This window comes from Tenrec ecaudatus, unplaced genomic scaffold, assembly GCF_050624435.1.
Source record: "Tenrec ecaudatus isolate mTenEca1 unplaced genomic scaffold, mTenEca1.hap1 Scaffold_435, whole genome shotgun sequence".
NCBI lineage: Eukaryota > Metazoa > Chordata > Mammalia > Afrosoricida > Tenrecidae > Tenrec > Tenrec ecaudatus.
In genome coordinates this window covers 163,692-185,708 of record NW_027459340.1, presented here as the reverse complement: position 1 = coordinate 185,708, position 22,017 = coordinate 163,692, and the positions used below count along the sequence as shown (strand labels likewise).

The 22,017-nt window shown below is 42.2% G+C and overlaps 1 long non-coding RNA gene across 1 annotated transcript in view; it reads left to right on the top strand.

Moving 5' to 3' along the window:
- Window positions 1-3,243: 3,243 nt before the first annotated feature.
- LOC142436592 (uncharacterized) overlaps window positions 3,244-22,017 on the top strand; it is a 56,479-nt gene continuing 37,705 nt past the window's right edge. Inside the window, exons 1-2 of the long non-coding RNA XR_012782018.1 lie at window positions 3,244-3,420; window positions 3,715-3,757. This is a non-coding gene — a long non-coding RNA (uncharacterized LOC142436592). The remainder of the gene's footprint in view (window positions 3,421-3,714; window positions 3,758-22,017) is intronic.

The window sequence follows — 22,017 nt, the reverse complement described above, 5'->3', positions numbered from 1 at the left end:
CAAAACATGCACAATGAGGTCGATGGCAGGAAGAAAGCCAAGTAAGAGAATGTGTAAGCATCTCAGCACAGGCAGGGTCACCCCTCAGCTGTTCTAGCACTCAGGGCTTCATGGGGGTAGGTCCATGCAGCTTCTCTTAAGGGATGTTCTTGCAGGAAGTGAGCCTTGCCAGATGAAGCAGTGAACTGTCTAAGGCAGCTGCACCCTTGTCTGACCATCAGAAAACAAGTGACCCTAGAACTAGAAAGGCGAGGCTCACCAAGCCATTTATCCCTCGGCCCTTCAATTGACCCCAAAAGTCTTTATCGGCCAGGTTGGCACAATAAACTATGTACCTCTCCATTGAATTATGTATGAGAAGAATGTTGAAAATATTATTTTGTAGCACATATATGATAAAAATAACTTAGAATATGACATAGTTTTCATTTTTTACTCACAATTAGAAACTGATGGAGAGTGTTGCTGGTACAACATTTCAAAAGACTAGCTAAAATATTCAATCAGAAAAGAGATTATGATATAAGCCAGAAATTTGAATTTATAAAAAGTGTTAGCAATGGAATAAATATTCTTTATTTAATATTTTATTTATTGTCTCACTTTTCCTCCAAATCTGTTTTATTGGGAGCAAATGCAGTTGTCATATCCATCCGTAGTTCAAGTGCATCAAGCAGTATTATACAACTGCTACCCCAATTAGCTTGAAAACATCATCTTCCTTTCTCAACTAGTGGCACCATCTCCCTTTATTCCACCACCACCACCACTCCACTGTAGTCCCAGAAACCCTTATTCTACTTGCTGTCTCTTTATGTTAATCAATTCTGGCTTTCATCTACCATCAAAAAGAAAAACATATCGCTGAAATTCAAGAATGCTATCCCCCAATGACAAAATACATGAGATAAACTCCAATAAGAATTTAAATTGAGGAAGCAGGCAGTCCAAGTGCAGTCAGCAGCCCTTCCTCGGAATCCATAACAGACCTAGGTGTGCTTCAGATGTGTCAGTCTGGCTACTGGAATGTGAGGATCTTGTCAGTTGACTGCCTTTCTCAGGATATTCTGGATCCAAAAGCACTCTTTAGTAGCTGGTGTCCTGCAACACGCCCTGTGGCTCATGCTGAACACGCAAACTGCTTGTCATATGCATGATATTGAATACAGCAAGAAACAACAAAAAACACCTACTCCCTGCCTTCAAGGAGATTTCAGCTCACAGCACAGCCTTATTTCTCTATGTTTGCTGTTCTTCAACTGCAGCACAAAGGAGGGATGCTTGCAAACCTCCCTCCCTGCACTGGCCACAGAGTGAAACCACTGGCTGTGAGGACTGCTGCCTACTCTGATGGTGAGCCGGCTCTGTCTCTTCTCTGTGAGCAAACTACTGTTGCACACAGAGCCTGTGTGTGAGCTGAGCTTTTGTCAGTGACTTCCGACACTGGTTTAACAGAAATCAACAGTTATATGTGTGCAGTACACAAGAAGGGGAGTAATTCAACTTGAAGGGAGAATAAGGTTATTTTTATAAAAGAACCTTGTAAATTGGAGCACAATCAGGAAAAATATATTTAAAAGGAAAACCATTAACATGTTAAGAAAGATTTTTAAAATAATATAAAAGATGTCACAGAAAAGGATGATATAATTAAAATGAGAATACGATATATGAAGTTTTGTGGAGACCAGGATGATGGAAAAAATAGAACAATTTTTAAAAATAGAACAATTCCTGATAATAATATGAAGTATGATTAAACACAATGCAGAATACACAGAAAACAAATTAATGGACATAAATAAACAAAACAAGATGCAAATTCAGAAATTCGATAACTATAAGCCATTGGCATCGTTGAATCCCGAATCACAGTGATTCTAGGACAGAGTAGAACTGCTCCGTAGGGTGTCAGACACTGTTAATCTTTTGGAGGAGCAAACAGCCTCATCTTTCTCGCTTGGAGGAGCTGGTGATTTCAAACTACTGACATTGAACTTTGCATCCCAATGTAAAATAGATAAAAAGATGGCAAAATGAAAACCTGTGCCAGGGGAGGCTAAGAGTTAAGTGAGAAAGCCCTAATTCCAACAGGAAATCCTCCCTGTCATCCATCTGTGCCTGTCTAAGGCTGGGTTCTCTGCGCCCCCTGCTGCCCAGTGTCTTCCCTGCAGGGGAGGTTTGTGTCTGGGCTCACACTGACTTCCCCTCACTGTGCTCCTTGCACAGTAATACGTAGCCGTGTCCTCAGCGGTCACGGAGCTCAGCTGCCGGGAGAACTGATTCTTCGATGTGTCTCTGGTGATGGAGAGTCGGCTTTGGAAGGACGGGTTATAACCTGTATTACCACCATAATCTATGCACCCCATCCACTGCAGCCCCTTCCCCGAGGTCTGGCGGATCCAGCTCCAACGGGTAACCACTGCTTGTTATGGAGAAACCAGAGACAATGCAGGTGAGGGACAGCTTCTGGGAGGGCTTCACCAGTCCTGGACCCGACTCCTGAAGCTGCACCTGGGACAGGACGCCTGCAAATTAAAAAAAGAAAATTCCATGTCAGTCACAACTATCTCCATAGACCCAGGTCGGATATCTGAATCTCTCACCTTGGGGAACTGTCACAGGCACAGCAGAACACACAGCAATAGCATCTTTAGACCACAGCTCTGTTTCCCAAGAGACCCACAGCCCTGTCTGAAGAGAACTGATAGTTTTCCCACCCCAAGGGTGAAATTGTACCCTAGTGCCTGAAAGATAATTTGCATATGAGGGAGTCCTGTCCTTATAAACAGAAAGTGATAGAGGCCAGGCCCCCCTTTATCTTCTGAGCCCATGGTACGGTAACTGTTTGAACTCATATGTTAAGCAGGGACCCTCAGTTCTTGCTTCAGCCCCATTAACACTTTGGCAGAGTTGGGGGTTTGGGTGTTTCCAGTTTGTTAGGAGGATGCACATCCACACCCAACGTACATGGTTCTATCTCAACCATGTCACCCATGCACTCCCTCTGCAAAGGGCCAAATTACTGGTGCCTCAGCCATTGTTATCTGAGTCTTTGCCGCTGGAGTTTCAGCCACAGGTGTGGACCCTTTGGCGTGGACCGCCTCTCTCCTCTCTGGCTCCTCCCCGAGCCCCGCCCCAAGCCGGCCAGGCCCCGCCCACCCCCTCACCAGGCGCCTGTGCTGGCATCTCAGCAGAAATGGGCGGGGAAAGAGCTGCCTTGAGAGGAAGTGAAGGCAGACCCCTACCCCTCTCTGACCCCGCCAGCTCCTCCCACCCCGGGTCACGCCCAGACAGGGCCGGAAGTGGCGGTGTCTTATTCTGAACTGCAACTCACTGCAAGGATTCCACTGTCGGTGCTCTGCTTGCGGTGCCAGAGAAGCGCCCACAGCCTGAGCACCCTGTTGCCGGCGCTCCCAGGTGGGAGGCTCTGGGCTCCGGGACATGTATGTGGGCGGAGGCTGTTTTAGTCCAGCTGACTAGGGTGCAAGCGCCCTTTCTCTCCCCCAGGAACCCTGCCAGCGCTTCTCTTGGTGAGAGGTGGGCGGGTGTCCCCAAGGCCGGTCCTATTTCCCTGCTTTCAGATTGGTTGTGGTTCATGGTGGGAGTCCCTGTTGGAGAAAGGGGATCCCGGCTGGGGTTTGGGGCTTCGGGGTTCCCTGATTCTCTCTTTGCGGGTCTCCTAACCCCCCTCCCTTGTTTCCTTCCGCACAGCGATGCCTCCTCCCGAGACTCCTTGCGCCTCCTCAGCTCAAAGGTGAGCCGGGGATCTTGTTCTGCTGACCTCTCTCTGGACCCGACCAGAGTCTGTTCTAGGCGCAAGATCTCTTGCTGGTCCGTGACAGAAACGTCTTCCCTGGCTTTAAAATATTGGTGGCCGCCCTTTCTTCTTACTCTTTGTTTTTATTTCTATCTATATATTACTAAGGTTTTTAAAATCATTCCCATTTCATTTCCTTTCTATTCTTTATTGTTTCTGTTGGGTTCAGTTTGTGAAGCACAAAAGGAGTGGATGCCTAGAGATGAAATAACATGCGAGTGTCTGTAAGGATGCCTGGGTGGGGTCGGGGTGGGTCGCTGGCGGAGTTGGGGAGGGTGAGGGGACTTGGGGAGTAAGAATGAAGGATTGAGGGGACTGAACACTACAACTGAAGGTGACTAATAAGTCTGCTTAAAGGCGATTTAATCATAGTGGGAAAATAGACGATGTGAAATCGATTGTGGTAATGATTGTGGAATGCTTAAGATGGCTGAATTGTGGGATTATGTGGGATATGTGGATTAAGTGCCCCAAAACATGTTAAAAAGAAAGAAAGATGCTCTCCATCACAAAAGTAATCTAACTAAACTATGCACAGAAGAATCAAAAACCAAACTGAAACAAAGGAACCAAAAACAAGGTAATGTTAAGGTGTTCAACCTCTATTTGGGGGATGAAACTGGAAGTGACCCTGAAATGGGCCCTTGGCGTTTGAACGTTGTGAGGCTGAAGGACAATTTATTTGGGGCTGGTGTAGTGGGCGTTGGCCCTGGGGCCCTTGGCCAAGGCGCCTCTGCCAGCTGTCCAGGCAGCAGCAGGCTCATGGTCACCAGGATGTCGCAGGCTGTGATGGTGGAGTAGTTTGGAAGGTGCCAGTTGAGATGCCTGGTCGGCGATGTGCCCAAAGGTGTCTTTGATCAACGAGTGCACAACGCTCATGGCCCTGAACGAGATACTGGAGTCTGAGTGGACCTACTGGAGCATCTTGTGCACATAACACACAGTAGGTCTCCTTGCCGCTGCATTGGCATTTCTTGCTGTGCTCCCTTTGAGCCTTAGCTGCAGCCTCCTTGGGACTCCTCCCTGGAGCAGGCAGGGACTTAGCAGGGTCAGGTGGGTTGTTTGACTGGGACGGTACACCTGGTAAAGGTAATGTAGGTGTCCTAAGGCGAGCTGAGGGAGGACAGAAACCTCCCCTGGAGCAGAAATTGTTGAAGCTCACTGGATCTTGATTTTTAGTAGGAATTTAGACCATGAAAGAAGGACCTCTAGATCCCTCTGACCTGTTGGGGTTTCAGCAGGAAGTGTTGGAAAAGTTACCACAGGGATAACTGGCTTGTGGTGGCCAAGTGTTCATAGTGATGTCACTTTTTAATCCTTCAATGTCGGATGATTTGATCTAATCTTCCTTGTAAGATGGGGGTGGAGGGGTGAGGGGCAGGAGTAGAGGAGGGAGGACAGGAGAGAGGAAGGAGGTGAGAGGGAATGATTGGAGCTGCCTCCACACTCCCTGATCGCCCCTAGCCTTGAACCCCGGGCAGCCACCTGCTGGAAAAGGTGTGTAGGCCAGCCACTGAGTGGGGACTTGTTTTTCTCGACACTACCTAGGTGGTCAATGAGGAGGTCCTGTTAGGAAAATGGGTTGGAGATGCTCACATTGTGCACTTGTGTGTCAGCATGCCGTTTGGATCCCTGGCCCGCTGTCGGCACTCTCCCACCCTGGGGTCCCCAGGCTTTCCCACCTGTCTCACAAACTTGAATAGTTGAGTTGGATCCCATTTTATTTTTGTAGATCTTATCATTGTTTCAAAATGTTTCACACACACAAAAATCTATTTTCAATTTCATTATTTATGTGATTTTGGTGTGTACATAAGTGCATGTGTGTGTACCATACACGTTTTTGTAGTATCCTTTTTGATAACAACTAAGGATGTTTACCAGTAGTTTTGTTAGGGCAAAATGTGTGCTACCTGCTAACTGCATATATAAATCTCCTAGTACTGCTTTTGCCCATTTTAGCCCTGCAGGCAGGCTGGCCGGCTCTCCCTGCTCTCTGGCAAACAGCATCACCTCCTCCTCCTCTTGTGTTTTAGAAGGGTATAGGTGTGTTTGAAAGATGGTCAGCATCTTAATATGTAAGGGTTAATGGTTTGGGAGTTGGAGATTAGCAGTTTATCATTAGGGATTTAAGTACCAAGTATTTTTGTGTGTTGAAATGTTGCCTAGAACATTTTAACATTTACTACCTATATATAGTATTTATGACCTATTTGGCAACTTTTAAAAAATTTAATAAATCTTTTTATTGGGGCTCATACAACCCTTATCACAATGCATAAATATATCAATTGAGTAAAGCACCCTTATACATTAGTTGCCCTCGTTATTCTCAAAATTCTCCTTCCACTTGGGTTCCTGGAATCAGCTCGTTTTCCTTTTTATCCCTTCCCTTCCCTCCCCGCTCTCCCCTCCCCCATGAACCCTTAATAGTTTATAAATTATTATGTTATCTTATACTTCCAGGCCTCTCCCCTCACCCACCTTCCCATTGCCCATCCCCCAGAGATTAGAGGAAGGTGATCACACAATGATGGTTTTTGTTCTTGGTGTCTGCCACCTGGTCCGTTCAACACCTTGTATTCGCTTAGGTTGCGCACTTCTCTGTGGGCTTTGTTGTTTCCGAGCTAGATGGCCGCTTGTTTGCCTTCAATTGGCAACTTTTTTACATGACATCTTCAATTTATGATGAATAAGGAATTTTCTTTTCTTCTTTTTGGAAGTCATTTTCTTCTTTTTATTAATTCTTTTTTTCTGATCAATCTAGCTAGTATCATTTTTAATATGAGTGGTGAAAATGGATATGTATGTTTATCCTGATTCTGCGATGGGGTGAACTTTTTTCTCTTTCTCTTACATGTGACATTTTCAAAGTTTTTTTTACAAGAATGTATATTAGCATATTGAGTTTTACCTATTTCATGTTAGATTTGTAGTTGTTTTTTTTTAACATGAAAAGCTTTTTACTTTGTTTATTATTCATTCTGTGTCAATTTAGATAATTGACTTTTCCCCCATCACTAGGCATATTTGAGTGTTCATTTTCTTGTGTTAAATCAATTCTGGGATGAATTAGAATTAATCTTGATGCATGCTTATTTTAATATATTGTCTGACTCAGTTTCCTATTTTAAAAATAACTTTTTCATTCAGATCCATTATCAACACTCGTCTATAGTTTTCTTAAAATATCGTCATCTGACATGGGTATCAGGTTATTTCTTGTCTCATAGAAAATGTTACTAAGTGCTCTAAAAACTATTGTTATGTTGGAACCCAATAAGTTGAACTTAAGCAACAAAACAGTAAAAAAGTGCTTATTAATCTTATGTGAATACTCTAGCTGCCAGAATTTTTAGTTTTCATCTATCTTACAGTTAGGCTGGAAGTTTCTCAAGAAATTTTATTTTGATTCAATTGATTATAGACCTTCTAAGCATCCTGCAATCCAGTGAGTAATTATTGTCAGTCTCTTGCTCTGCTGGATCCTCTGAACTTCCAGCTGAACCCTCAGTGTACAGGACTGCATGATTTACAGTTTCCTAGACAGACAAATAGCTGCTCACCACTTAGTGAGTGTGTTGTTTTAGACTAGAGCCCATGTTCCTGAAAGTACTCTGCCACCTGGCATGCTGTGAGGCCCTTAGAGAACTGCCTTCAGCTCACCAAAAGAATGGACTAATGAGGGGTGGAAATGCCTCAGTGATTTTGTTGTCACCTTGTTTGTTCCAACTTTTTTTAACTGAAGAAACCTCTTCCCTTTTTTTCATGAGAGAAATAATATCTTTTGTAAACATAACACACTAATGTCTTTGTGTTTGCGCTGGGTGTATATTTGTGGTTTCTGAGACTGTTGTCATATCATCTGTCATTGAGTCAGTGCCATCTCACTGGGACCCATTGCACAACAGAACAAAACATTGCACTCTCCTGTGCCATCCTCATAATTGAGGATGAACGCATGTTTTTTAAAAATTTATTTATTTTAACTCATTTTATCAGGGGCTTGTACAGCTTGTATTACAATCCATGCATATATCAATTGTGTTACACACATTTGTACATGTTGCTATCATCACTTTCAAAACATTTTCTTTCTACTTGAGCGCTGTATCAGCTCATTTTATTCTTCCCTCATGAAGCCCTGATAAATTATAATTTTTTATTGCTTTTTCGTGTCTTATACTGTCTGATGTCTCCCTTCACCCACTTTTCTGTTGTCCATCCCCCTGAGAAGGGGTTATATGTAGATCATTGTGTTCATTTCCCCTTTCACCCCTCACCTACCCCTTACTCTCCTGGTATTGCCACTCTGATTATTGGTCCTGATGGGTTTATCTGCCCTTGATTCCCTGTGTTTCTAGCTCTTTTCGGTACCCATGTGCATTCTCTGGTCTAGCCAGTTTCGTACAGTAGATTTGGGGTCATGATTGTGGGGTGGGGGGAGCACTAAACAACTAGAGAAAAGTTGTATGTTTCATAGGTGTTATACTGAACCCTAACTGGCTCATCCTTGTGACCCATTCTGATAGGTTAGTTTATTGTGCCAACCTGGCTCATAGGAACATGGTATAAATAATGTTGCAGTTTGATTGGAGGGCAAAGAGATAAATGGCTAGGCAAACCGTGCCTCTCTCTCTCTTGCACTCTTCTCATCAGATCAGGGTGCGCCTGCTAGTTCTCTGCCACAACTTGTGAGCTACACTAAGTGTTGGCCTAACAACCTGTGGATCATGTCGCTAGAGCTTGAGGTTCCTTTGAGAAGTGCTTCATCATGTTGCTGATGTATGCATCACTTGAGCTTGGGACTGTTGGATCCTATCTTCTTGCTCTTTGTTGATGATCTGCCCTTTGTTTGCTGCCTGTGTCCAGACTGCCTGCATTGCCGTACATAAGACTCACCTGTCTGCTTCCTTGACCTTGGACCCAGTGGCCCTCATGAGTTGAAGGACTTCCAGTATATTAAATGTTTCACGGAAGTGAGTTGAACTGAGCACTCTGGACAGCTGTGTGAACAAATTAGCTGCTCTATTCTTTTGTGCTTTATATGTCTATCCATTATATAGAATATATAATAATATATAATGGTTTTATATATAATGATTATATATTGTATATGTAATAGATGTATGTATGCACATATCTATATATATTCACAAGTGTCCTGGTTTTGTTTCTGTGTAACACACCCTTCTGTAAGGGGGTGTCCAATTGCCTACAGATGGACTTTGGGTCTCACTCCACACTACCCCTCTTTCAAATTGATAGGATTTTTTGTTCTGTGTCTCTGATGCCAGATACCTGATCCTATTGACACCTCATGATCACACAGGCTTGTGTGCTTCTTCCATGTGGACTTTGTAGCTTCTCAGTTTGATGGCCTTTAGGACCCCAGAAGCTATATCTTTTGATAGCCAGGCAGCATCAGCTTTCTTCACCATATTTGCTTCTGCACCATTTTGTCTTAATCGATTGTGTCAGGAAGCTGAGCATCATGGAATGCCAGGTTATTAGAACAAAGTCTTCTTTCATTGAGAGAGTACTGGGGTAGAGGTCCAATGTCTATCTGCTACTTTTATACTTAAAATTTAAATATATTTACATAGATATGTTACCCTTTTGTCATATATATGTGTACATATGTAAATGACTGTATTTAGAACTCTATAAATGCCCTTTGTCTCCTACTTCTTTCCTCTATTTCCTTTTACTTTCCTCTTGTCCCACTATCATGTTTGGCCTTCATCAGTTTTCAGTAATTCCTCTCATTACATTGCCCTTGATCACGCCCTACCAGGCATCCTACACTCTCCTCAACGTCGATTTTAGATCACTTGTTGTGCCCTTGACCCCAGGCTTACAGCCACTTCCTTTCCCCCACTTCCCTGTTTCCTTTATCCCCGCCCCCCCCAGAACCATCAGCCCCATTGTTGTCTCCTCTGGTGTGTTTATCCTGCCAATCTTATCTAGATAGACATGCGGAGACAATAATAAGCACAGAAACAAGACAGAACAAAATAACAACAACAAAAAAGGAAGCAACCACCGGAAAAAAAGAGAAAAGACTTAAGAATCATTCCAGGTTTGTTCGTTGATCATTAGGAGTATTTTACTGTTGGTTGAGTCTGATGTGGTACCATGCCTTGGCCACTCAGTCTGTTTTTTTGTATTTCCCGGGCACTTCATTGCTTTGCTCCTCTTGCTGCTCTGTTGCATGCCCTTAGAGTTTTGCCCCAGTGTGGTGAAGTCAGATCGAGCACATTTCCCACAGTGTGCCACAGTGTTGTCCCTCATAGCGCTGTGGGTCATTAAGGGATGCCGTGTCTTGTGATTGGGATGGCCCTATGGTCCTCTCTGTGCATTAGGCAATTTGAGCAGGAATATAATTCTTCGGGTTTGGTGAATCATTTGTCGCAGTCACTTTGTTAATCCATTTGGTAGTGGGATTCATGTTTTTCACTGCCCGTCATCTTTACCAAACAAAATATCCTTTTCGAGGAATGATCTTTTCTGATATATGTCCAAAGTATATAATATGAACTCTCACCATCCTTGCCTCTAAGTAGCACTCTGACATTACATCTTCCAAAACAGACTTGTTTGTCCTTTGCATGTCCATGGTATGTGGGACATTCTTGTCCAGAACTACAATTCTAATATATTCATTCTTCTTCAGCCTTCCTTTGTTCATCTTTCAAATGCACAAGAGTCAATTGACAATAGCCTGCTTTGGTCAGGTGAAACCAGTCCTCCAGGTAATATCTTTTCCTTTCAATACTCTAAAGAGGCATTGTTCAGCAGATTTATCTAATGCAATGATTGATCTCTTGACTGTTATACTTTCAGTATTCAGGATATTTGTTTGTTTGGTCTTTTTTCTATACACCAACCAATTTTTTTCTGGAAGGAGTTAAAATTTACTCAAGCTTTAGATGAAGAATTTTGATCAAGGAGGGGCTGTCGTAGCCAGCTCAGGAGTCAAACCGTCCTGAAAGAGGGGGAATGATTATTAGGGTAAAAAGAAGAGATTAAAAGTATTGGGAGGGCAACAGTGAATACTGAAGCTTCGGGTTTGTTTTACATACTCCTTTTATCCATGCAGAAACAACCCGGGGTTTATTATCTCATTGTTAAGCAAGCACATTTGCTACACATAGCAATTTTGTCTTCTGCCAAGGCAGACATCCCTGAGAAAATTAAACAACGTATCTTCCCAGACTTTGCATACTTTCTTGTTCTTTTTTTTTTGTTGTTCTTGTTCTTAACAGTATGTTCAAAACGTAAAGTCACAGAAGAAATCAGCAAACACTGACACATAGTTCATGAGAGTTATCAGCTGTTTCAAAGCTGAGTCTTAATGGCCTTCAACAGCCCCCGCTTTTTTATTTACTGAAGACGTCTTTACTCAAAACGTCAGCAGATCACTGTGTCTGTCTTAGGTTGTGAAGTCCTGAAATCGCCCTTACCCGTCATCAGTCACTGTCTGCAGGAGACTATGACCTGTCTTAGGTTGGAATACTCAGACTCGATTTTACCCGTCTGACTAACCAGCCTCTGCCTTATACTCCTGTTTGGGGAGGGAGTGAAGTATGCAGGTGTACTTCCTGTAATTTTGTTCCTAAAGCCAATAATTCAACCATAACCTTGTGCAGTATCATAGGGAGTATGCATAAGATAAACAATACACACACTCCCGCTGTGACTAGAGAAAAAGCATGTGAGGTAGGCCTCTGAGATTTCCTAACGAAGGGAAAGAATCTTGAAAATGCTGGAGCCAATCCTCAGCAACCTTGTCGACATCAAAATAAAGAGACTTAGCATCTTTTATGGCTAATATTTCTTGATGGAGTTGTAATCAATCTAAAGACTCATTAGCATTGTGCCAAGTACCTTGAAGATGATTCTACACTTTAATCCAGCTATACTGACTGTTAGTGTACTATTTAGGTGTAACACAGATCCATGTATGTACAGCATGGCACTGTAGACTAGACCTGGCCTTAAGCCCCTGCACCTCGTCTCCTAAATACATGACCATGTCATAAAGAGCATTTACTTTTTGTTCTAACTTCCTGTCTATATCTTCTTGAGTACCCAAAACATTAGTCACATCTTTGGATAATTCATTTCCACAGTGGGCAGTTTGTAAGATTTGTGAAAGTACAATTGCTGCAGTAGTAGCAGTAGCACCTAAACTTAATATAGCTAAAATACTTGCTATAAGCAAACCTACAAAACACTTAAATCTGGTTGATGCTTTTTCAGTCTCTTCTAATACCTGTAACCCTCTTTCTGAATACCAAGGCCCAGTAATATTCACTGGCAGCATAACAAAAGAAGGTTGATATAAAATGGCGATGACAATACCTTCAGGGGACCAGGTAATACAATTAGACAAATTGCAGTTATTACAAGACCTGTTAAACTTAGAGTCATCATGATCTATAGTAATATTCCCTGCCAAAAGTACATAAGGCGATGGTACGCAGGCAGTAACATTTCCCTGTGGTCTGGAGGTAGGGCCCATAAGCTTCATGTCCCCCTAAGCAGCCCCTATTTTCCACCACTGAGTTTGTGGAAAACCCAAATCTGACCACCAAAGCCCTGCAGACAGCCCCTTTTCCCATTTGGCAGTGTTTTTTTTTTTAGTATTGTCCTGGTTAACAGACCAATCGATGATATATCTCTCTTTTGTGACGTTATACCTGATGGGCTTGTCTGTGAGACACGATCTCCACAATATGGTTTTATTATTCTTTTGAATCTCTAGTCTACATGAGGAAAAAGACTGTGGAGTGGGTGGAATAACATTTCCTTCACTTTGTACAGGGAGGGCGTGAGTCATTAACCCACATCTTGATTTCCAGACCTTCCCAGACAGCAGGAAGTAAGAGTGGTGGATCAGAAACTTAAGCCTAGTACTTCTCACTGAGCCATGTCCCCAGAAGCACTCTGAGGCAAATTACCATCTGCATGGTTTGCAAACTGCACCAACCATTCAGGCAGCCCCCATGCTCCATCAGCATCCTGTGTAAAAACCCAAACATGCCCTCCTCCCCATATTAATAGCGGGTTGGGGCCATTCCTCCAGGCAAAACAAGCCAATGATATCTCTTCATAGGCTCTTTGAAGTTGGTGGAAGGGACACTAAAGGCAAATCTCTTACAATATTTTGGATCCAAGGGCGTGGTATAAAAACAATCTTTTAAATCTAAAATGATCTTATATGTATTGGCTGGAATAGCAGAGGGGGAAGGGAGCCCAGCCTGCAGGGCTCCCATAAGTTCCATAGTATCATTAACCCTCCTTTACTGTTTTTCCTTACAAAGCAGCTGCTATCGCAAGCCCCTGAGTAAAGAAAGGTTCAATGTCTGAGCATAGTCTGATATAATCGGACAGGTTGCCCTTTTTTCCAAAAGGTCTCAGCGCTGCCTGGCAGGCAGTATTTGCATTTTCAAAAGCCAATTGTTTCCATTCTGCGGCGGGAAGCACCTCGAAGGAAAGTGTATCTAATAAAGATTGAGTAAAAGAGGCAGTTGGGCCATATTGGGCACAAGCAACCTTGAGTTCTTTTAGCTGTTTGAAAGGAATAGGAGTAAGCCCTCTCCAATAGTTTGTGTTATTTTTCATCAGTTAACCTTATTTAGAGAGCTTGAACCCCATTCTCTGGGCAAAGATGATGGAAGATAAGTCATCCTTTTCCTTGATCCATCTCATTTACCTTTAAACTTCTGCATTCACGTTGGCTCTTGGCATCACCCATGTACCTACAACTAGACATCCTTTGAGTGTAGCGTGCATTCTTTTACAAAGGCTTTATCATTGCCATCCATAAACACAAGAGCTTCAGAGAGGAGAAAATAAACATCCCTCTGGGCCTGTTTCCTAGTTAAGGATGTCTCTGCATTGACTAGTTCACCTCTAGGATTTGCTGTTCATGTCCTTCTGTTTCTTATTGTCCACTTTAAAAAGAAGTTTCACGGATTAGCGTACTCTGCTGTGCATATTACTATGGGCCTCTAATGGATTCCCCCATGCTTAGTAATTTCTTAACACTCAATAAAGTATTTTATTCAAGGAGATGTGAGCTCATAAAGTTTGAAGAGCTCACATGGGTTGGACTGAACACACGCAAGCAGGAAACTCACATAATGACATTTGTGTTTTAACAGTCATATTAACATACACATGCCTACTATGAACAAATCAGCACATATACTAGAACTAACAAATCTTCATACAATACCCTCAGATTAATAAATATACATGCATTTACTTAAGAAAAAACCCACAAAGACACACTAAAATATACTAGAATTATAATAATAGAATCAATGCAGAACAGACTACAAGTTCTGTCACATAGTATAACATATTAAGGCACAGAGTAGTTCATGTGTACTAGCACATACAAAAAAACAGACAAAGTGCATACAAGAATATACACACTGAGCTACAAGAATGTGGAGGTGTGTGGCAGAGACATTTTCTCTGCAGGTAGAGGAAATAGGTACCTAATTTAACTAATCCTTCTTAGGCTCCTCTACATTTCTCCCCTGAGGGTCCCTGTTATCTGTGGGCTTGAGTGACCCCTGAGCCCCGCCCTCTCCCTGTATGGGTGTATGTGTCTGGGTTCCCATAGCCTTTCCCTCTGTGTGTGCCTGACTCAGAAATATGTGATCATAACTACAGCAGTCACAGTACTGATTGACAGAAAATCAGTCCCTGGGCATGTCTCTAGAGAAGGATATTCTGACAGAACTTGAAGGGAACCTGTGGGTGCCCTGTACAGAATAGGATGCTTATAGCCCATGCACAAGGGGACATAGGGCAGGAAGGGAGGTGAGGTCTGTGGAGGCATGTTGAGACTAAGCATAAAATGTGTCTTATCTCCCTTTTCCTACTCTTGTATCAATATGCACAACTGCTAAATTAAACAGCCTTTGGAGAAAAAAACACTGACTCTCAAATTAGCCTGTGGTGGACAAGGACAGACAGGAGCTGTGAATGAATAAAATGAATGAACTCAGAGAAGAAAGTCTCCATTTGGATGAATGGAGAGAGGTGACTTGATCTAGGATTGGGCTACTGGTGGTAAGTTCATGTAGTATGTTGTGTGGAAATATATATATATATATACACACACACACACATACAAAGATAATAAAGTGAGATCCTTTGCACAGCAGGGACTGTTATCCCGAGGAAGGAGGGAATACAGGAGGGTTATTGAAAGCAAGGGATAAAGTTTTTGATGAAGCCGATGATTTGAACAGAATTTGTCCTAGATGCAGGAATTACCAATTACATGGGAAATTTGAGACAATTCAAGGGAAAAACGAAACAAGCTAAGTTTGAAATCATCCTATCATCAGAGGGAGATTGGGTGAGTGTTTCAGAAAGACGGGAGGAGATGCACTGATTCCCTGAGGGATGCTGAGAAGGAGAAGAATCCCCAGACACAACAGGAAGCCAGTAGTGAAGCTCCATTTGGACCTGCTCCTGGGTCTGAGTCCTGTGCTCTGCAGATCCTGAGGGGTTCCTGCAGCCTAACCTCTTCCACTAGGGTACATTCATGTCTGGGTTAACTCTGACTTCTCCTCACTGTGTGCGTTGGTCTGGGTAGACTAGAGAAACCAATCCATAGACACACGTATATTGTGTATAAGAGATTTAATATAAAGGGCAATTGTACATTTAGAAAGCATCTTAACCCCAGTTAGGGCCAAGCCCATAAGTCCATTATTAGCCCATGTGTCGGATACCAATGTATAAATTCCTCTTCATACTTATGAAATACATACAATGATCCAGAATGCAAGATGGTCACAGGCCAGTGGGCAGAAAGTCTTTGGATCCAGTGGCATTGTAAGCTTTTCAGCGGAGACGGGTCTCTACATGTCTTCTCCAGAACCCAGGGCTGCATGGGGTAGGTCCATGTGGCTTCTATTCAGGGATGTCTCACAGAGAGTCACCCTTGTCAGTAGGGTGTCTCCCAGGGATTAGAGAATCTCTCTTCCACCTCCAAGATGGAATACGGGATTTCCCAGAATTCTCAGAAGGCCATGCCCACGCAGAGGCTTCATTGGCTATGATCCAATTGACAGACTCCAACCCTTCCCTCTTTATCCTCTGAAGTCCCAAATTCACACCAGATTATGTAACTACCATACTGTGCATCTTTTGCACAGAAATACAAAACTGTGTCCTTGAAGTTCAGGTTGTCCATTTGAAGTTATAGTATGTCCTTACCATTGTCTTTGGAGATGGTGAATTGGCCCTTCGGAGAGTCCTACCAACACTATTCATGTATGAAACCCACTGCTGCCCCTTCTCTGGGGCTAGGCAGATCCAGTGTATATTATAAATACAGGCAATGAATGCAGAGACTGTACGGGAGAATATCAGAGAAGCCTCCGACTGCCTCAAGTCTCCCTCAGATGCCATAGCTCCACCTCACACTGGACACCTGCAAACACACAGACATCCTGATCCTGAAAATCATATTTACTGCCTCTCACTCATGCCCCCTCATGCACACTTTCTCTGCATCAAAGCGTCTTTTGAAATTCCAAAAAGGAAAATTGAGCTCAATAGAGATTCCATTGTGACTTGATTTGTTCAGTCTTGAATGGGGGTACCTTGGAATTCCAGAGGTGGAGCAACTGTCCAAGAGCTTCAGAGTTGGGACTTGGATGGTTTTCCTCAGCAGGGGAGGGGTCTATTTGCATACCTTCTGCCTATATAGTCATAAGTAATGTTGAATGACTTCTAAGAGAGTCACTCCAAGAGTAGATAAGAATGTTCTAGATATCTTGGAAAGCCCTGCGTGTGGGGTTCATTATGCAGTGTGCTGCTAAATGCAAGGTCAGTCATTCTAAATCTCCAATGGCTCTGCAGGGGGAAGAATTCTCTACACACCCATGAAGATTTATAGACTCAGAAGCCTACAAGGGCAGCCCTATTCTATAGGGTTGTTAAGAGAAAGAATTGACTTAATGGAAATGTCAACCTACAGTTAGAGACAGTGCCTTGAAATGTGCCCTCCTCCTCTCCACCCCTTAAGTGTGGTGCTTATTCATTTCTTGATGCAGTTAAATAAATATTCCCCTAGAAATATATATTTAATCTGACACAAGCTTCCCTTGTCTAATTCTCTTTTAAATTATCTTTTGGAAAAGAAAATTCATATGCTAAAAGTAAAACCCTCCCCAGCCCCTTCTAGACCTTCCCTTAATTGTCCCCTTGAGCTGAATATGACAGTGGCTCCTGAGTCTCGCTCCTTCCCTGCAGGTTTGTCTTGCCTTGAATCAAGCTTGCCTTCCCTTCACAAATCTTTTGCACACCAAGAATTTTAAGGTACTGAGTTAAACTTAGAAGTTCTGTAGATGCTGAAGGTCTCTACATACCCAGAGAAGCCAATGCTGTCTGTGAATTTGCATAACACATCGGGACGTTTCCAGGGCATCTTCCAAAAACTAGAGGAAGTCTCCCATGCTTGAGGAGTTGATTGTGCTCTCCAAATCTAGGTATTATGCTTTACAATACTAATGCTTTCTTTTTTATTAAATACTTTTATTGGGGGCTCTTAGGGCTCTTATCACAATTCATGCATTCATCCATTGTCAAGCACATTTGTACATATGCTGCCATCATCATTTTCAAAGCGTTTGCTTTGTACTGGAGCCCTTGATATCAGTTCCTCATTTTCCCCTCCCTCTCCCACTCTCCCTCTTTCATGAACCTTGATGAATTATAAATTATGATTTTCATATTTTGCATTGTCTGCTGTCTCATTTCACCTACTTTTCTGCTGTTTGTCCCACTGGGAGGGAGTTCTATGTCAATCCTTGTGATTGATTTCCTCTTTCTACTCCCACCTTCCCATTACTCTCTTGATATCTCTATTCTCATTGTTGGTTCTGAGCGGTTTATCTGTCCTGGATTCCCTGTGTTGCGAGATCTTATCTGTAGCAGTGTAAATATTCTGGTCTACTAAGATTTATAAGGTAGGATTGAGGCCATGATAGTGGGGAGAGAAGCATTAAAGAACTAGAGGAAAGTTGTTTGTTTCATCGGTGCTGTAGTGCACCCTGACTGGCTCTTCTCTTTCTTGTGACCTTTCTGTAAGGGGATGTCCAATTGTCTATAGATGGGCTTTGGGTCGCCACTGCACACTCCTCTTCATTCACAAAGATATTATTTTGTTCTGGGTCTTTGATGTCTGATACATGATCACGTGTACACCTCATGATCATACAGGCTGGTGTGCAAAGAATGTATAGACGTGCTTTATACAATTGATGTATGTATATTTATGGATTGTGATAAGAGTTTTATGAGCCCCTAATAAAATGTAAAAAAAATAATTTGACAAATCCTGGTTAAAGGATATGTTTTTCTCAAGAGAATAATTACCTATTAAAATAATAAATATTGACAAAAATAATATACAACTGTCAATTATTTCAGAAATGGTAAAATCAGGTTTGGTTTGGTTTTCTCTTCACAGGAGATACTTGGGCTGGGATTCACACACATACAATTTCAACCTAAAGTAATTTGGAAAAAATAATTAGGATGGAGAGAAACTGATTGTGTTGAGTGAAGCACATGGAGGTCAGAATTTAACGGCATAGAGAGACTACCAGTCCTTCTGGGATTGATTTCAACTTGTCCCAAGTGTGATTTCTTTCTCCCCTGTCTTCTGAGGAAGAATATGGGCTTTTAATTTTTAGGATCTGCCCTCCAGGAAAATAAGAGGCATGCGAACCTAGTTGCTGAAGGTTCCTTGAAGTGGTCTTCCACATGGGTGAATTGGAAAACTCCAGACACAAGAGCAAAGAAACACTTGGCACCCCCTGCACCTGCTCCTGTGGCAAAGATTGAGTCCCATGTACCCTGAGCTCCCTCTGCTGCCCAATTAGGGTTGTGATGCTTGAGATGTTTGACCATTAAGCCTTCATTGTGTCTCCTAGTACGTTTCCTACATTTTACATGTCAGTGTCCTCAGGTTTCAGATTGTTAAAACACATGCAGCTGGTTGAGCTATAGTGGTTGCAATGCATCAATATGTGAAAACTGAGTTGTTGCTAAGACTCATCACAAGGCTTCTGTGCCACCTAACACAGGTCGTGTTTCCCAGAGCCTTTTAGATCTAGAAACATTGATATTTTCAGACCTGGAAGCTAGACATAGCACTTTGAGACATAGCACATAGCTTTCCCAACTCATGACTGGTCTGTAGCAGCTCTACCTGCACGATCACACCTAGGAATACGGGGGGAAATATAATTTAAAACCATTCTAAGATGAAAAGAACTGCTTTTGACATGAAGGTGCTTACAGGGTAGGACATTCATGTCACCAAGAAGAATCCAGAAGGGTGTCACCTCCACAGGCATCTCTGATTAACATGGTAAGGATGAAGGCCTAAGATACCTGACTTTCATGTGTGACTTGGAGCTCTGTTACCATATTTTACTGTAGGCGATCCACGTGTGCTGTGCTTGTGGAAGCAGAAAGAGGATGGCTCTGAGGAGGAGCAGTAATGGCCTCTAGAGGGGATTTTCCTGACCTGTGTTCTGTGAGGTCAATCTCTACCCTTCATCATTTGCACTGACTGTGGACAAACAATTTCTTCCTGAAAACCATGGGTAGATTTGTAGAAATGCAGACAGTTGGCCTGAGGTGTGAGCCATAATGAAGGGAATTCCTGGGGATACTATTTTCCTAGGAATGTTCCACTTTCTCTCTGGGCAGCCCAGTTCTACCCTTAGGACAAGGGTAGCCCATGAGATGTGCAGGCTGTTGAGTTAAAGTGGAAGGTAAAATGATGAACATTTCTGAGCATCCACTTCAAAACAAAACACTTTTATTAGAACTTTCCCCCTTATATAATTCAATACTTCAACCATATCAAGAAGAGTTGTATAATCTTTACCACAGTCAATTATAGAACAATTTCTCCCCCTCTGTAATCATTATTCATGTAATATATTTCACATACTTGCAAAACTGTATGCAACAAAACTTTCACCGATTCAACGCCTTCTACATGTGTAATTCAGTGCCATTGAGTATTCTTTTCAGGTTGTAGAACCATTATTTTTATTCCCCTGCATATTGTTTCACTGCAGTTAAACTTAATTTAATGCCCCCCTAAGCCAAATCTCTTCCCACTTCACACATGGTAACCATAGATCGTTTTCTTTCTTTCTTTCTTTCTTTCTTTCTTTCTTTCTTTCTTTCTTTCTTTCTTTTTTTCTTTCTTTCTTTCTTTTCCTGATATAACATTCACATTTCCATACTTAAAACACTTCTAAAAAAAAGTTGTATGCCCATTTTCAAAATAAGCTTAATGCTCCCTCCTGCTTCACAGATCCACTGATTACTCCTCCCCCTTCCATATAAACCATTGCCTCAGTTATGGTCTCTATTCATCCACTCCTTTACTTCCAAACTTGGAGATAATAACAAAAACAATTAAAAACAAAGATATAATTAAACATAAAGAAAAATTATAATGACATAAAGATACAAATAAGAGTAGAGTACAAAACAAATAGAGAAGGTACCTACTTCGCTTTTCCTGTCCTGCTCTTTATCTGCCTCCATGGTTGCTGTGGTAGTTGTATAATCTGCTGTCAATTTGAGACTTAAGATGAAGGGATGGAGTTTAGTCTGTCAATCTGGGTGCAGTTTGATGACATCATTTGGAGGCACTGAGGAGAAAAATAGCTCGCTGGAGGCAGGACACAGTCTCATGCCCTATGAGACATTCCTGTCAACAATGCACAAGGAGCTACGCTAGAGCCCTGGAGCTGAAGGAGCCACGTGGAGACTCTTAACAGCTTTGAGATGTTTCCACCCATCTCCACTGGATCCACAAGACTTTGCACCCACTGGCATGTGCTCTTCATGCATTCGGCATCATTGCATGTGTTGCATGAGTCTGAAGAATTTATAGTCTGGTGTCAGATATCTGGGCTAATATCAGACTTATGGACTTGAACTGGACTGGGCGGTTATGCCTTCTTAATGTACAATTTCTCTGTGATATAAAGTTCTCTCTTGTACACATATGAATGTCTGTGAATTTTTTTCCCTAGTCCACCCAGACTAACATAGTTGTGGAGTTTCACATGTTCACTTTCCAGGCACTAGTTAGAGGTGCCCATGGTATATGACAGGATTTAGCTAGATCCATCCTCTAGGTGATCATATTCTGGGTACAGGATCTTAACATGGCTCTGCTCAATACTTACCTTCATTGAAAAATCAATGAAGATAGGGGCATTATAGCAAAGTGGGGTGAAGAAAGCAGATGGTACCAGGGTATCAATTATCTGGGATCTAAATGGCTTGTCTTCAAGCAGCCATCTAAGTCAGGTGTCAAGGAAGTCCACAATGAAGAAGCACACCAGCATGTGTGACCCAAAGATAGTGACAATTCAAATGTGATGAAGGAAAAACCTTCAGAGCTCAAATTATGAACATCCAATTTGTCGAAGGGTAGGTGAACAGTGAGAACTCAAAAAAATCCATCTGAAGAATATTTAGTCATATTAAACCTCTGGCAGATCCCCTTGAAAAGCTTTACTCTCAGACAGAGATAACTGCGAACTTGATCACGGTGGATCAGACCATGGCATAATATGACAATTGGTCAGTTGACCTACCTCTCGATCCAACCTGTACTTGCTCTAAGGTAAAGCATTTCTCACTTGTTCCATGACAGGATTTTTTTTTTTTTTGCTGAACTTTAAAATATTGATGGTAGTCTTTCCTTCTTTATTCTTCATTTTCATTTTTATCTTTATATTATTATTATTTTCTTCTTGCTGTTTTATTTTGGTTTTGTTTTTTGTTGTTTCTATTGGGTTTCAAAGTTTGTAAAGCACAGAAGGCGCGGATCCCTAGAGACAATAACTGATGCAATGGTCTATAGGGCCCTAGGGGAGTAGAGGAGTAGGAAGGGTGAGGAACTTTCGGGAGCAAACAATGAATGTGGGAGGGGGAGAGAACCAAAGAATTCATTATTATATATATGCATATATACATATAGTACAACATTTTAAACATCTATGTAAATGAATACTATTTTTAAAAAACATTTTATTAGGGACTCAGACAACTCTTATGACAATCCATACTTACATTAATTGTATAAAGCACATCTGTACATTCTTTGCCCT